The sequence below is a fragment of the Pongo abelii genome, chromosome 2 (genome assembly GCF_028885655.2).
Source record: "Pongo abelii isolate AG06213 chromosome 2, NHGRI_mPonAbe1-v2.0_pri, whole genome shotgun sequence".
NCBI lineage: Eukaryota > Metazoa > Chordata > Mammalia > Primates > Hominidae > Pongo > Pongo abelii.
Window position 1 is genome coordinate 77,023,097 of NC_085928.1, and position 12,761 is coordinate 77,035,857.

General features: G+C 35.3%; 1 long non-coding RNA gene across 2 annotated transcripts in view; it reads right to left on the minus strand.

Moving 5' to 3' along the window:
• LOC134761125 (uncharacterized) overlaps nucleotides 1–12,761 on the minus strand; it is a 41,440-nt gene that overhangs the window by 9,305 nt on the left and 19,374 nt on the right. The gene's annotated exons all lie outside the window — the stretch shown is intronic.

The window sequence follows — 12,761 nt, forward strand, 5'->3', positions numbered from 1 at the left end:
TTTAAGTTTAATTTTTTTTTTAAATGCAAAGTTGAAAAACCAAGTAAAAATACAATTCAAACATTTTGCTGCTGTTTATTGAGGGGGTTTTTGGATTCATCTTTATCTGTGATTTAGGGTTTTAGGACATGCAGGTTTTCTTTACTGGTATTATTTATCAATTATCATTTAATAATTTTTTCAAATGTTCTTCTTTTTTATCCTCCTTGAGACCAGGTATATCTTTTATACTTTTAAGAGGTACATGTTGCCAGGACCTCCTGAGGTCCATGGGCGTGTCCTTGACCTTGGTAAAATAAACTTTCTAAATTGATTGAGACCTGTCTCAGATACCTTTTGGTTTACATACAATCTGTGCTTAGAGTCTTTCTCTTTTATTTTTAATGAATATTTGTTTTAAATCTCTATCTAAATTGCATTCTGGTGGATCTTTTCAAGAGGATTCTCCAAATTGCTAATTTTATTTTCCACAATGTTAATTTCATTTTGTTCAGCTTCCAATTCAGATTCTACTATTGTGTAGACTCTTTCCCTGAAAACTTTCCCCTATCATTTAACATTTCATCTCATTCTGTTTTCTGAAAATCCTTTCTGCTATTTTTTTTTTCATAGAATCCAAACAGACTCTACCTAGAGCCAAAAGAATATGGCATTTTTGTCTAACACTACTTCTGTTCCTTTGGTAAATCATTATCAGGGGGCTTTCTTTTTGTGAGTTTTCAGGTCAAGCTTCTGTTTTTGTATACTGCAGTATTTTGTTTTCATAGATACCATGTTAGCCTTTTTTACTGCGGACTCATCCACAAACAATGGAAGGGTAAGAGAGCCTGTCATTTGCTGATGGAGCAGAGTTTTAAATCATTCAAATGCTTCTAAATTAGACTGAGATGAGATTTCCTCCTCCCCCTTCCCAGTCCGGCTCCCTGATACATTATACATGAGGAGTGGGGAGGAGGGTGGGGTGGGGGGAATAGGGTTGGAAGAGAATTTTCTTTTTCTTTTTCTTTCTTTCTTTTTTTTTTTTTTTGAGACGGAGTCTCACTCTGTTGCCCAGGCTGGAGCGCCGGAGTGCAGTGGCGTGATCTCAGCTCAGGGCAAGCTCTGCCTCCCGGGTTCATGCCATTCTCCTGCCTCAGCCACCTGAGTGGCTGGGACTACAGGCGCCTGCCACCTCGCCCGGCTAATTTTTTGTATTTTCAGTAGAGACGGGGTTTCACCGTGTTATCCAGGATGGTCTTGATCTCCTGACTTAGTGATCTGCCCGCCTTGGCCTCCCAAAGTGTTGGGATTACAGGCGTGAGCCACCGCGCCCGGCCTGGAAGAGATTTTTCTAACTCTCTCTACAAGGGGCCAGCAGTGCACTTGTAAGGTTACACTTCCCAGTATTCAAAACACCAGCACAAATTCCCTCTCCTTACACAGTTATTTGTAATTTTTTGATGTTATTCAAAGTCTCATCATTTTAACTAAGTTCCCTTGTTACTTTGGTCTGTAAAAAATACGTTTTCACTAATAGTACAATCAACTTTTGGACAAAGCAAAGTTTCAACTTAGAGGAAATAAGATACTTAATTTTAATCCTAGTGATGAATGTCTGTTTTTCCTTCTTGAATTGAATCCTTTTTTTTCTTCGATATGTTTTTCAAAATTCGCATTTTGTGTTGTGCAGTAACTGCAATGAACAAGAATAGCATGTTTTTTATTTTGAAAATTGCTTTGAAGGTATATATCTTAAAATAAATCTAGTTAAGATATTACGGCCGAACACGGTGGCTCACGCCCGTCATCCAAGCACTTTGGGAAGCTGAGATGGGTGGATCGGCTGAAGTCAGGAGTTCAAGAGCAGCCTGACCAATATGGTAAAACCCCATCCCTACTAAAAATATAAAAATTAGCCGGGCATGGTGGCAGGCACCTGTAGTCCCAGCTACTTGCATAGCTGAGAGACTGAGGCAGGAGAATTGCTAGAACCTGGGAGGTGGAGGTTGCAGTGAGCCGAGATTGTGCCACAGCACTCCAGCCTGGGCGACAGATTGACACTCCATCTCAAAAACAACACAAAACAAAACAAATACTACTTTTGTTATTAGTTTGTTGTTTTATAGTAGTAAATTGCAGCAAATGAGGATGGATTTATTTCTACTTTTAGGAATTTATTGGTGTTTTCTTTATGGCTTGATATATGAGCAATCATTTTAAATGTTCCATTGGCTCTTGAATAGAAGGTGCAATACTTATATAGGATTTAGGATTTGAAATACAGTTACACATAAAGTACACCCTATTAATATATTACTCAGGCCCATTTTTTGTTTACTCATTCTATCAAAGACTCTGTTAAAAATGTTCTATTAAATTTGTTTCTGGCTATCTTTAAATTTCTAAGTATGCATTTTAAAATATTTAAACCCTCAGTTAAATGCTTAAAGATTTGCTACTATTTCTACATTTCATATGCTATGGCTTGTACTTTTAGTATATATATTTATATATGAACGACATATTTATGCACAAATATATTAATTATATTCTATTTCCATTTATTTCATTTGTCAAAGGCTGAAAGATTATGTTAAAAACTTTTAGGAAATTATTTCTGACTTTATGTCTAAATGTTTAATTTATATATTTACATATTAGGTTATCAAGTGCCTAAAAATCTCACCACAGTTTTATGTTTGTTGTTAGTTGCATGTTTCACAACAGACAGCAACTTTATCTACTGAAAAGCTTATCCTGAACTCTCCTTTGATATTATTATTAGAATCTTTGCTTTATTTTTATTGTATTTTTATTGTCTCTGTTTGCCCATCTTTTTCCTTCTAGTCTCTCCAGGCCACTTTGTTCCATGTATCTTGTTGATAGCATGTAGTTTGTATATCTATAGTGTGTGTGTGTGTGTGTGTGTGTGTGTGTGTGTGTGTGTGTATTTATTTATTCCAGACTATAAAAATAAATAATAAAAATGATTGTTAACATTAAGAACTGTATTGAAGTATGACTTACATACAGTGAAATACATGCTGTTTAAGAGTACTGTTTGGTGAGTTTGGTGTGTAACCAATATGCCCATCAAGCTAGAGAACATTTCTTTTACCACAGAAACTTTTGGCTCATGTCCTGTCCCAGTCAACCCACTTCCTAGAAGAATCTCTCTTCTCATTTTATAACCACAGGTCAAGTCTTCCTGTCCTTGACCTTTACATAAACATAACCATAACTAACATATCTATTTGTAGCCTGGCTTATTTCCCTCAAATTAATGTTTTGACGATTCACTTATTTTGTTGCTTTTATCAGTAATTCACTGTATTGATTTTTGAGAAGCATTGTATTGTACAGATATAACATAATTTTAAACATTTTACCTGATGCTGGACATTATTTGCTTCTAATTTTCAGTTATGGATAAGAAGCTGTTATGAATATCTGTGGACAAATCTTTTATGGTCATATTCCCTCATCTCTCTTGGATATATTACTTAGAGTAGATTTGCTGAGTCCTAAGGTAGGTAGGTAGTTAAAGTTTATCAAAATGCCACATAGGCTGGGTGTGGCGGCTCACACCTCTAATCTCAGCACTTTGGGAGGCCGAGGCGGGCAGATCACGAAGTCAGGAGATCAAGACCATCCTGGCTAACACGGTGAAAGCACATCTCTACTAAAAATACAAAAAAAAAAAAATAGCCAGGCATGGTGGCGGGCACCTGTAGTCCTAGCTACTCTGGAGGCTGAGGCAGGAGAATGGCATGAACCTGGGAGGCGGAGCTTGCAGTGAGCCGAGATTGCACCACTGCACTCCAGCCTGGGTGACAGAGTGAGACTCTGCCTCAAAAAAGAAAAAAAAAAAAAAAAAAAAAAAGCAAAGCCACATAATTTTCCAAAGTGGTTCTACCATCTTAAATCCCATTTGCAATGGAACCACTTGCTTTACATCAGTATTGAAGTGGAACACATGTACTCCTGGGAGGTGGGGGGGCGCTCCTGAAACCCTTTGGGTGGTTTAAGACCAGAAGTATTTTTATAACAATGCTAAGGTGTTATTTGTCTTTTCCTTCATGTAAACATTTGCATGGATGCAACAAAAGCGATGGTGGGTAAAAATAAATCAGCTGGCATTTTAGCATAATCAAAGCAATGGCAACAAACTGCACTAATAGTTATTGTTTTCTTCACTGCTGTGTACTCACAGTCAAAAACAAAAGGAAGAAACAATAAATAAACATAACAGCATCATATAAAAATGTCCTTGACAAAACAGTAAAAATTGCTAATTGTAAATTTTGACCCTTGAGTACACTCAATTTTAATATTCTTTGTGAAAAAATGGGCAGTCCACATAAATCACTACAGGTGCATTCTGAAGTTCAATGGCTATCCTGACAAATAGAACACTTAAATTGTAAGTGAAGTTGGCGGCATTTTCCATGGAACAACATTTTTTACTTAATAAAAATGACTGTCTATGGTTATTCAGATGGGGTATTTTTTAGACACTTCTCAAAAATCAAGTGTGTCTGTCACTTCAAGGAAAACGACAGTATGTGTTATCAGGGATAAAAGCTGAACTTTCAGGCAAATATTTGAATTTTAAAAATCTTGTAACCACCAGCTTCTCAATATGTAAAGATGTATTTGATAAGATTGGTGTTGATAATATATGTGGCTTTTGATATTACACAATGAAATGTGTCAACATTGGAATATCTGAATAACTTAGTTAACCAATGTTTTGCACATAAACAATGAATGATGTTACAAAATCATGCTTGAGTGAAAGATCTATTCAAAGTTCAAGATAGATGGATGGATTTTAATGTAATAGAATGTGAAAAGTTTATTGATATGTCTCTTTGTTTCTGAGCGCTGCTGCTACAAATTACCATAAACTTGGCAACTGGGAATAACGAATGTGTTCTCTGTTATTTCTGGAGGCCTGATATTTGAAACTAAGGGGTCAGCATGCCCTTCCTCCCACTGAAGACTTTAGGAAAGAAACTTATTTTTCCAGCATCTGGTGGTTTCAGCAATTCATTCACTGGTGACCACATCACTCCGATCTCTGCCCCCATGGCCACATTGCCTCCTTCTTTCTGTCTGAAAACTTTCTCCATCTCTGTCTTATAAAGATATATGCAATTGCATTTAGGGTCCTCTTGGATGATCCAGGGTAAGCTCCTCCTCTCAAAATCTTTAACATAATCATATCTTTGGGTATATAAAGTAATATTCACAGGTTCCAGGGATCAAGGTATGCATATATATTATTGGGGGCCACCATTCAGTGTGCTACAATATGGTTTTGAATGTGGCATAATTAGCCCATAAAACTGATTTTTGCAGGTTTTTTGAATAAACATAGAAATTGACCTTTGGTTTTAAAATTTGAAACTTACATTTGTATCTGTGTTCCTTCCTCAGGAAACCAACCCTCAGGCAAGAGATTAAAACTTACTAGATCACTGCATCCAGACAGTGAGGGTCTAGATCCTTCATCCATCATGATTGCTTTCTTACCCTTCCTTAGTTCCTGTTTTCCCACCTTCCTCACTGTATAAGCACCCTAGTTTTATTCAGTCAGGGAGATAAGTCTGAGACTGACCTACCATTCTCCTTGGTGGCAGCATGTGTTGTCTCAGTGACTGGCATTCTGTACAGTGAGCAGCATAACTTAGAATTAAACCCTGGTGTTTTGCTAACAGTTTCATAATCTGTATTGAAACTAACTTCTCAGGTTTCATCAGTTTTTGAGTTTTGATATAGTATAAAAGAACAATATCCACATTAGCTGAAAGGGTTTTCAAAAAAACACCTTCCTTTTCCAACTACATATCTGTATGAGGCTGTTTTATTCAGCTATCTCAACCAACACAACTTGTCACAATGAACTGAATGAAGAAACAGTATGAGAATCCAGTTTCTATTAAGTCATACATTAAGACATGTGATACTGAGTACCTTATTAGTTTATTTATATCTGTTTTTTAAAAGTTTAATTTTCCTTGTAATATTTGGTCTAATGGACATTTAGAAGAATTGAAATATTTAATTTGGAAATTAAATTCCAAATATTTAGAATATATATATCTTCATTATTTAATTTATTTGTGTTGTCATTAGAGAACAGACTATATGATTTCATCATTTGAAATGTATTGATATTTATTTCATAGCTCTATCTGTGGTCTTTTCACATCTTTGTAAATGATCCATATTTGGCCTATGTATTATGTTTATTTTTTAAATAGTCCCATATTTCCTTCCTCTATACTTTCCTAAAAAGGATCTGATCATGACCCTCCCCTTCCTTAAAAATTGCCAAAAGTTCTTTAGTGCCAAATTCCATGTACATCTTTACCAACTTTTCCAGGTTTATCTCTAGTATTATTAACTGTACATTTGAGGTTCTCTGAACATGCCATCATATTCACACTTCTGTAACTTTTCAATTCTACTCACTGTATTTTTAGTACCCTGTCTTCATTATAGATCTTGTAAAGTCTCACACCCAAGACCTTCAAATGTCATTCCTTGTCTATGAGTTATATAAATACCAATTTGGTCACTGGTTAATAATATTATTTAAATGTTTTATATTCTTTCTCATTTTCTTGTTTATCAGTAAAAAATAGGAGCATGAAAATCTCTATGTGTAATTATGGATTTGTTCATTATTTCTCCCTCTAGTTCTGCCAGTTTGCGTAACACCTTTAGAATTTCCGTTTTGAATTGCATGTGCATTTCAAATTGTTAGGCCTTCTTACTAAATTTAACCTTTTATCATTATGAAAATATTTTCTTTTTCTCAAAAAATTTCTTGTCCTAAAGTTGACATTTTCTTGTATGAATAAAACCATACCATATTTATTTATTTATTTTTCTTGGTTTTTTTTTTTCCTGAAGAGGCAGGCAGGGTCTTACTTCATCAACTAGGCTAGAGTGTAGTGGCCCAGTCATAACTCACTGGAAACTTGAACTTCTGGGCTCAAATAATCTTCCTGCCTCAGGCTCGCAAGTAGCTGGGACTAGAGGCATGTGCCACAATGCATGGCTAACTTTTTATATTTTTTGTAAAGAATGGGTCTTGCTGTGTTGCCCAGGTTGGTCTTGAACTACAAGCCTCAACCAGTCCTCTCAGTGCAGCCTCCCAAAGCACTGAGATTACAGGAGTGAGCCACCACACCATGCTCATACTGTTTTCTTAGTGTTTTCATGGTATATACTTTTTTGTTGCTTTACTTCCAACATTTTTGCCTCTATATATTTAAATTGCATATCTTGTAAATAGCTTATAGATAGATCCTGCTATTTCTACCCAGTGTGACAATTTCTGTGTTTTGATAAGAATGTTTTGTCCAGTTATATTAAGTGCAATTTTGAAGAATAGTATGTTTTTCTATTTGTCCCATTTGTTCTTTGTTATTTCCTGCCTTTGGATGTATTGAGTATTTTTATGATTATATTTTATTTTTTCGAATCTCACTCTGTAGCCCAGGCTAGAGTGCAGTGGTGTGATCTTGGCTTACTGCAACCTTTGCCTCCCAGGTTCAGGCAATTCTCTTGCCTCAGACTCCTGAGTAGCTGGGATTACAGGCATGCACCACCATGCCCAGCTAATTTTTGTATTTTTAGTAGAGACGGGGTTTCGCCATATTGGCCAGGTTGGCCTCAAACTCCTTACCTAAAGTGATCCACCCACTTTGCCCTCCCAAAATGCTGGGATTACAGGTGTGAGCCACCACACCCAGCCTTAAATGCCTTTTTAACTTTGCATGTTATTTTGGGGGATATGGCTTAGCTTATGAAAAGCTACCATGAATTAGTATTATATGACTTCATATACAATTGAATGATTTTATATGATTATTCTCTTTATTGCTCCTTCTTCCTTTGTGCTATTATTCTCATATATGTTACTTCTACATGTTACAAAATCCCAGAATCTCATATTATATATATATGTGTATATATATGTATATGTGTGTATATATGTATATATATGTATATATATATATAATGTCAAAATAAGAGAAATAGTCATTTAAATTTCTACATATATGTATTTCTGGTGCTATTCACTTCTTCCTATAGACATGATTTTTTAATTTGGTATCATTTTTTCAGCTTAAATTTTTCTTAGTGTTTCTTTTATGTTGGTGAAAATTCTCCCAGGTTTTATTTATCTTACAATATATTCATTTCACCTTTTGTTGAAGGTTATTTTTTTGCTACATACAGAGCTGTAGGTTGACATTTTAAAATTTCTGTCAGCCATTTAAAGATCTTATTGTATTGTCTTTCTGACTCTTTTGTTTCTGATGAAAAGACAACCATTATTTTTAACCATGTTCCAATAGGAACAAAATAATATGTAATATTTCTTTTATCGCTGGCTGCTTTTAACATTTTTCTCCTTAACGTTAGTGTTCAGCATTTCCACTTTTGATGAGCTTTCATTTGTTTTCCTTTCTATTTTCCATACTTGGGATTTGCTTAATTTCTTGAATCTTTAAATTTGTGGTTTTCACTGAATTTGGGTAATGTGCAGCCATTATGTCTTCAAATATGTTTTTCTGTGTCATTTTTCTTTCCTCTTCTTCCGCTACTCCAATCACACATATGTTAGGTTGTTTGATATTATCCTACATTTCACAGGTCCCTTTCATTTTCTTTCAATCTTTCTGGGTTTAATTCCTAATAACTTCTCTTAAAGTTTACTAATTTTTTCTTTTTCATGTAGACCAAGTCCATCTAATAATTTTTTTAAATTTTATTTTAAATCTAGAATATTATCTGACTTTTGATAGCATAATTTCTCCAATGTTTCTTATTGTTTTATAAATTCTGTCCTATTCTCTTGTAAAAAATTAAACCTATTTATAATAGCCACTCTACATCAGGGATATCTGTTGATCTGCTTCTACTGGCTACATTTTTCTTCAGATTATAGGCCATATTTTTCTCATGCTTTGTATGTGTAGTAATTTTTATTGCATATAGGGCATTGAGGAGCCTCTGGATCTTACCTGCCTAAAAGACACAAGTTTTATTTTTGCAGGCAGACAATTAAATCACCGATAGATCACTTTGACTCTACAGAGACTTCGTTTTAGGTTTATTTATGATGGTTATATTTTAGTTTTATTCTTAACCGTAAGGTGTATAGTTCTTAGTCCTGGGCTCATTTGTAAGACAAGGCCCCGCTGTGATGTTAACGGAAAGCCCAGTGTGTTCACTAAGCTGTACTAACTTGACAGAACTTGACTTATAAACTGTCTTCTTAGTATCAGGCAACTGCTGAAATCTCTGCCTCCTAACTGCTTACTGCTTCCTTCTAGGTTTCTTGAATTTTGGTTCTGAATACATGTTATTTAATGTTGTCCAAGCATTTGAGGGACTTATATGCAGAATTTAAGGTTATTCCTATGTGTGCCCTTCTTTTCAGGAGTTCTCTGATTTCCAGGGTTACCCTAAACTCTGATTTCTGTCTCTTCAGCTCAGTAAAGCTGCTTTCTGTTTGGACTCTAATCTCATTCTGTTGCAGGAAACTAGGAAATCTTTTTCAGTGTAAAGCTGTTTAAAGGAGGCATTCTTTCTCTCAAGAACTGTGTCCCCTACAGTTTAGCCTGTTTTTGTTGGCTTGTCAATAGCTTTAGGCAGTTTATTTTAATATCTTGTAGGGAAATTATACTTGTTAATGGTCACAGAATTAATCCAGCACAATCTTTTCTGCCATTTCGAGGAGTTCCCCTGCTGATCAGAATAATTTTCTTTTAATAAGAATGTTTATAACATTACCAATGAAAGTAACAAAAATATTTGATCTGTCATCTTATTTTATGTTTTCTGTTCATACAGTTTCTTAACATTTTATAGATTTTCAATGTAATTTTTTTCCCCCTTTGGTAACTTGGTAGTTATTGAAAATGGAAAGTTCCCACAAACTTTAGGCAAAGATGGAATCTTTGGTAGTCATGCTACAGGGAGCATCAAAATCAGTTTAATTTTAGTTTAATTTAATTTATTATTATTTTTTTGAGATAGAGTCTCACTCTGTTGCCCAGGCTGGAGTTCAGTGCCATGATCTCGGCTCACTGCAACCTCTGCCTCCTGGGGTCAAACGATTTTCCTGCCTCAGCCTCCCGAGTAGCTGGAATTATAGGCATGCACCACCATGCCTGGCTAATTTTTTGTATTTTTAGTAGCGACAGGGGTTCACAATGTTGGCCAGGCTGGTCTCGAACTCCCGACCTCAGGTGATCTGCCCGTTTCAGCAAAATCAGTTTTAAAGCTGTTCAGTTGATCCATAACATTTATAACCCATCAGTGACAAACTGTCAGTGACAGACTCTTGCTACCAAAAGTTAGCCACTCAGAAACAGATTCATTCCAGTGTATATGCCTTTGGAGTGCCAAGCAATCAAAGGCATTCTCACCCAAGTTACCATACTTTTACTGATGATGTCAACTCCTTATACCTCTGAAAACCTACCAATCTCTGAATATCATGCTTTCCAAAAACCCTATGTATGATTAGAAGTTTTTTCTGCTTGGAAAGACTGTGTTTGACTGTCAGCGTTCTTCTTTATGATAATAAGCAATAAATTCAGCTTTAGAAAATCTTGTCTATTCAGTGGTTGGTCTTGCCATCCTTTAACAGCACGAAGCCTGTTTTTAATTCTACTAATTTTATATCTCCATCATTGTCAGAATGATTTCCTTCCTCCCTTTGGTATGATGCGGGGTGCACTTTATATAAGTATTTGATTTATCTTATTATATGCACGTATGATATTTTATAATTTCCTTAAGACAAGAGCTATTTTATATCCATATTTACAGAAGTCACTTACCTGTAATTTTCTGTTTAACTGGCTTTAATTAACTTCTTTAATCTTTTATATTTTGCTGCTACATCTTTATTTGTGTGGTCTTTATTTTGAATTTTTTTAGATTACTTGAAATTTGCCCTTGAGTGATTTTTTTCAGGAATGTTATCTAGTTTATTTCCTGAACTTTTGTACATTTAAGATTTGTTTTTGTTTTGCCTTCAAATTTTATGGGCAATATCTTTAAGTACAGAATTTGTCAACTACAACCTTTCACCCATAACACTCTGCAGACCTAGCCCCTTAATTTGTAGAGAGGCATTGGATAATGATAACCCATTCTTATTTTCTTATTTTTATAAACTTAATTTTTTTTCTGCCATGCTTGATGCCTTTAGGATACCTTTAAAATTTTCTAACTTTTATTTTAAGTTCAGTGTTACATGTGCAGGATGTGCAGGTTTGTTACTTAGGTAAACGTTTGTCATGGTGGTTCGCTGTACAGATTATTTCATCACCCAGGTATTAAGTCTAGCATCCGTTAATTATCTTTCCTGATCCTCTCCATCCTCCCACTCTTCACCCTCCAATTGGCCCCAGTGGGTGGTGTTCCCCTCTATGTGTCCATGTGTTCTCATGCTGCAGCTCCCACTTAGAAGTGAGAACACATGGTATTTAGTTTTCTGTTCCTGCATTGGTTTGCTAAGGATAATGGCCTCCAGCTCCATCCATGTCCCTACAAAGGACGTGATCTCATTCTTTTTTATGGCTGCATAGTATTCTATGATTTGTATGTGCCACATTTTCTTTATCCAGTCTGTCAGTGATGGGCATTTAGGTTAATTCCATGTCTTTGTTATTGTGAATAGTGCTGCAGTGAATATATACTTGCATGTGTCTTTATAATAGAATGATTTATATTCCTTTGGGTATATATACCCGGTAATGGGATTGCTGGGTTGAATGGTATTTGTCTCTAGGTCTTTGAGGAATCACCACACTGTCTTCCACAATGGTTGAACTAATTTACACTCCCACCAACAGTGTAAAAGCATTTCTTTTTCTCCACAACCTCGCCAGCATATGTTATTTTTTGACTTTATAATAATAGCCATTTTGACTGGTGTAAAATAGTATCTTATTGTCGTTCTGATTTTCATTTCTCTAATGATGAGTGATGTTGAGCTTTTTTCATATGTTTGTTGGCCACGTGTATGTCTTCTTTCAAGAAGTGTCTGTTCATATCCTTTGCCTGTTCATATCCTTTGTCTGTTCATATCCTTTTTAATGGGGTTGTTTTTTTCTTGTAAATTTGTCAAAGGTCCTTATAGATGCTGGATATTAGACCTTTGTCAGATACATAGTTTGCAAATTTTTTTCTCCCAGTCTGTAGGTTGTCATTTTACTCTGTTGATAGTTTATTCTGCTGTGCAGAAGCTCTTTAGTTTAGTTAGATCCCATTTGCCGATTTTTGCTTTCGTTGCAATTGCTTTTGGCATCTTTGTCATGAAACCTTTGCCCATGCCTATGGAGGACGCTTTTTAAGTGCATGAAACAAAATAATATTATGAAGGTTGTTTCTGATTTCCATCTCTGTTCACTCATTTTGCTTTGGGTATAGCAAATCTTTTTAATCTGAACTTCACTCTTTCTTCATGATATTGCTTCTATGATATCTTTGGATAATCATTTCTTTTCCATTTAATTTATTTCCTTGTGACTAGTTTAGAAGTAAAATACAAAACTATATATCAGGGCATATGTATTAGTCTATTCTTAAGCTGTGAAGAAAAACATACCCGAGACTATGTAGTTTATAAAGAAAAAGAGGGTTTAATGAACTCACAATTCCACATTGCTGGGGAGACCTCACAATCATGGTGGAAGGCAAAGGAGGAACAAAGGCACAGCTTACATAGCTGCAGGCAAGTG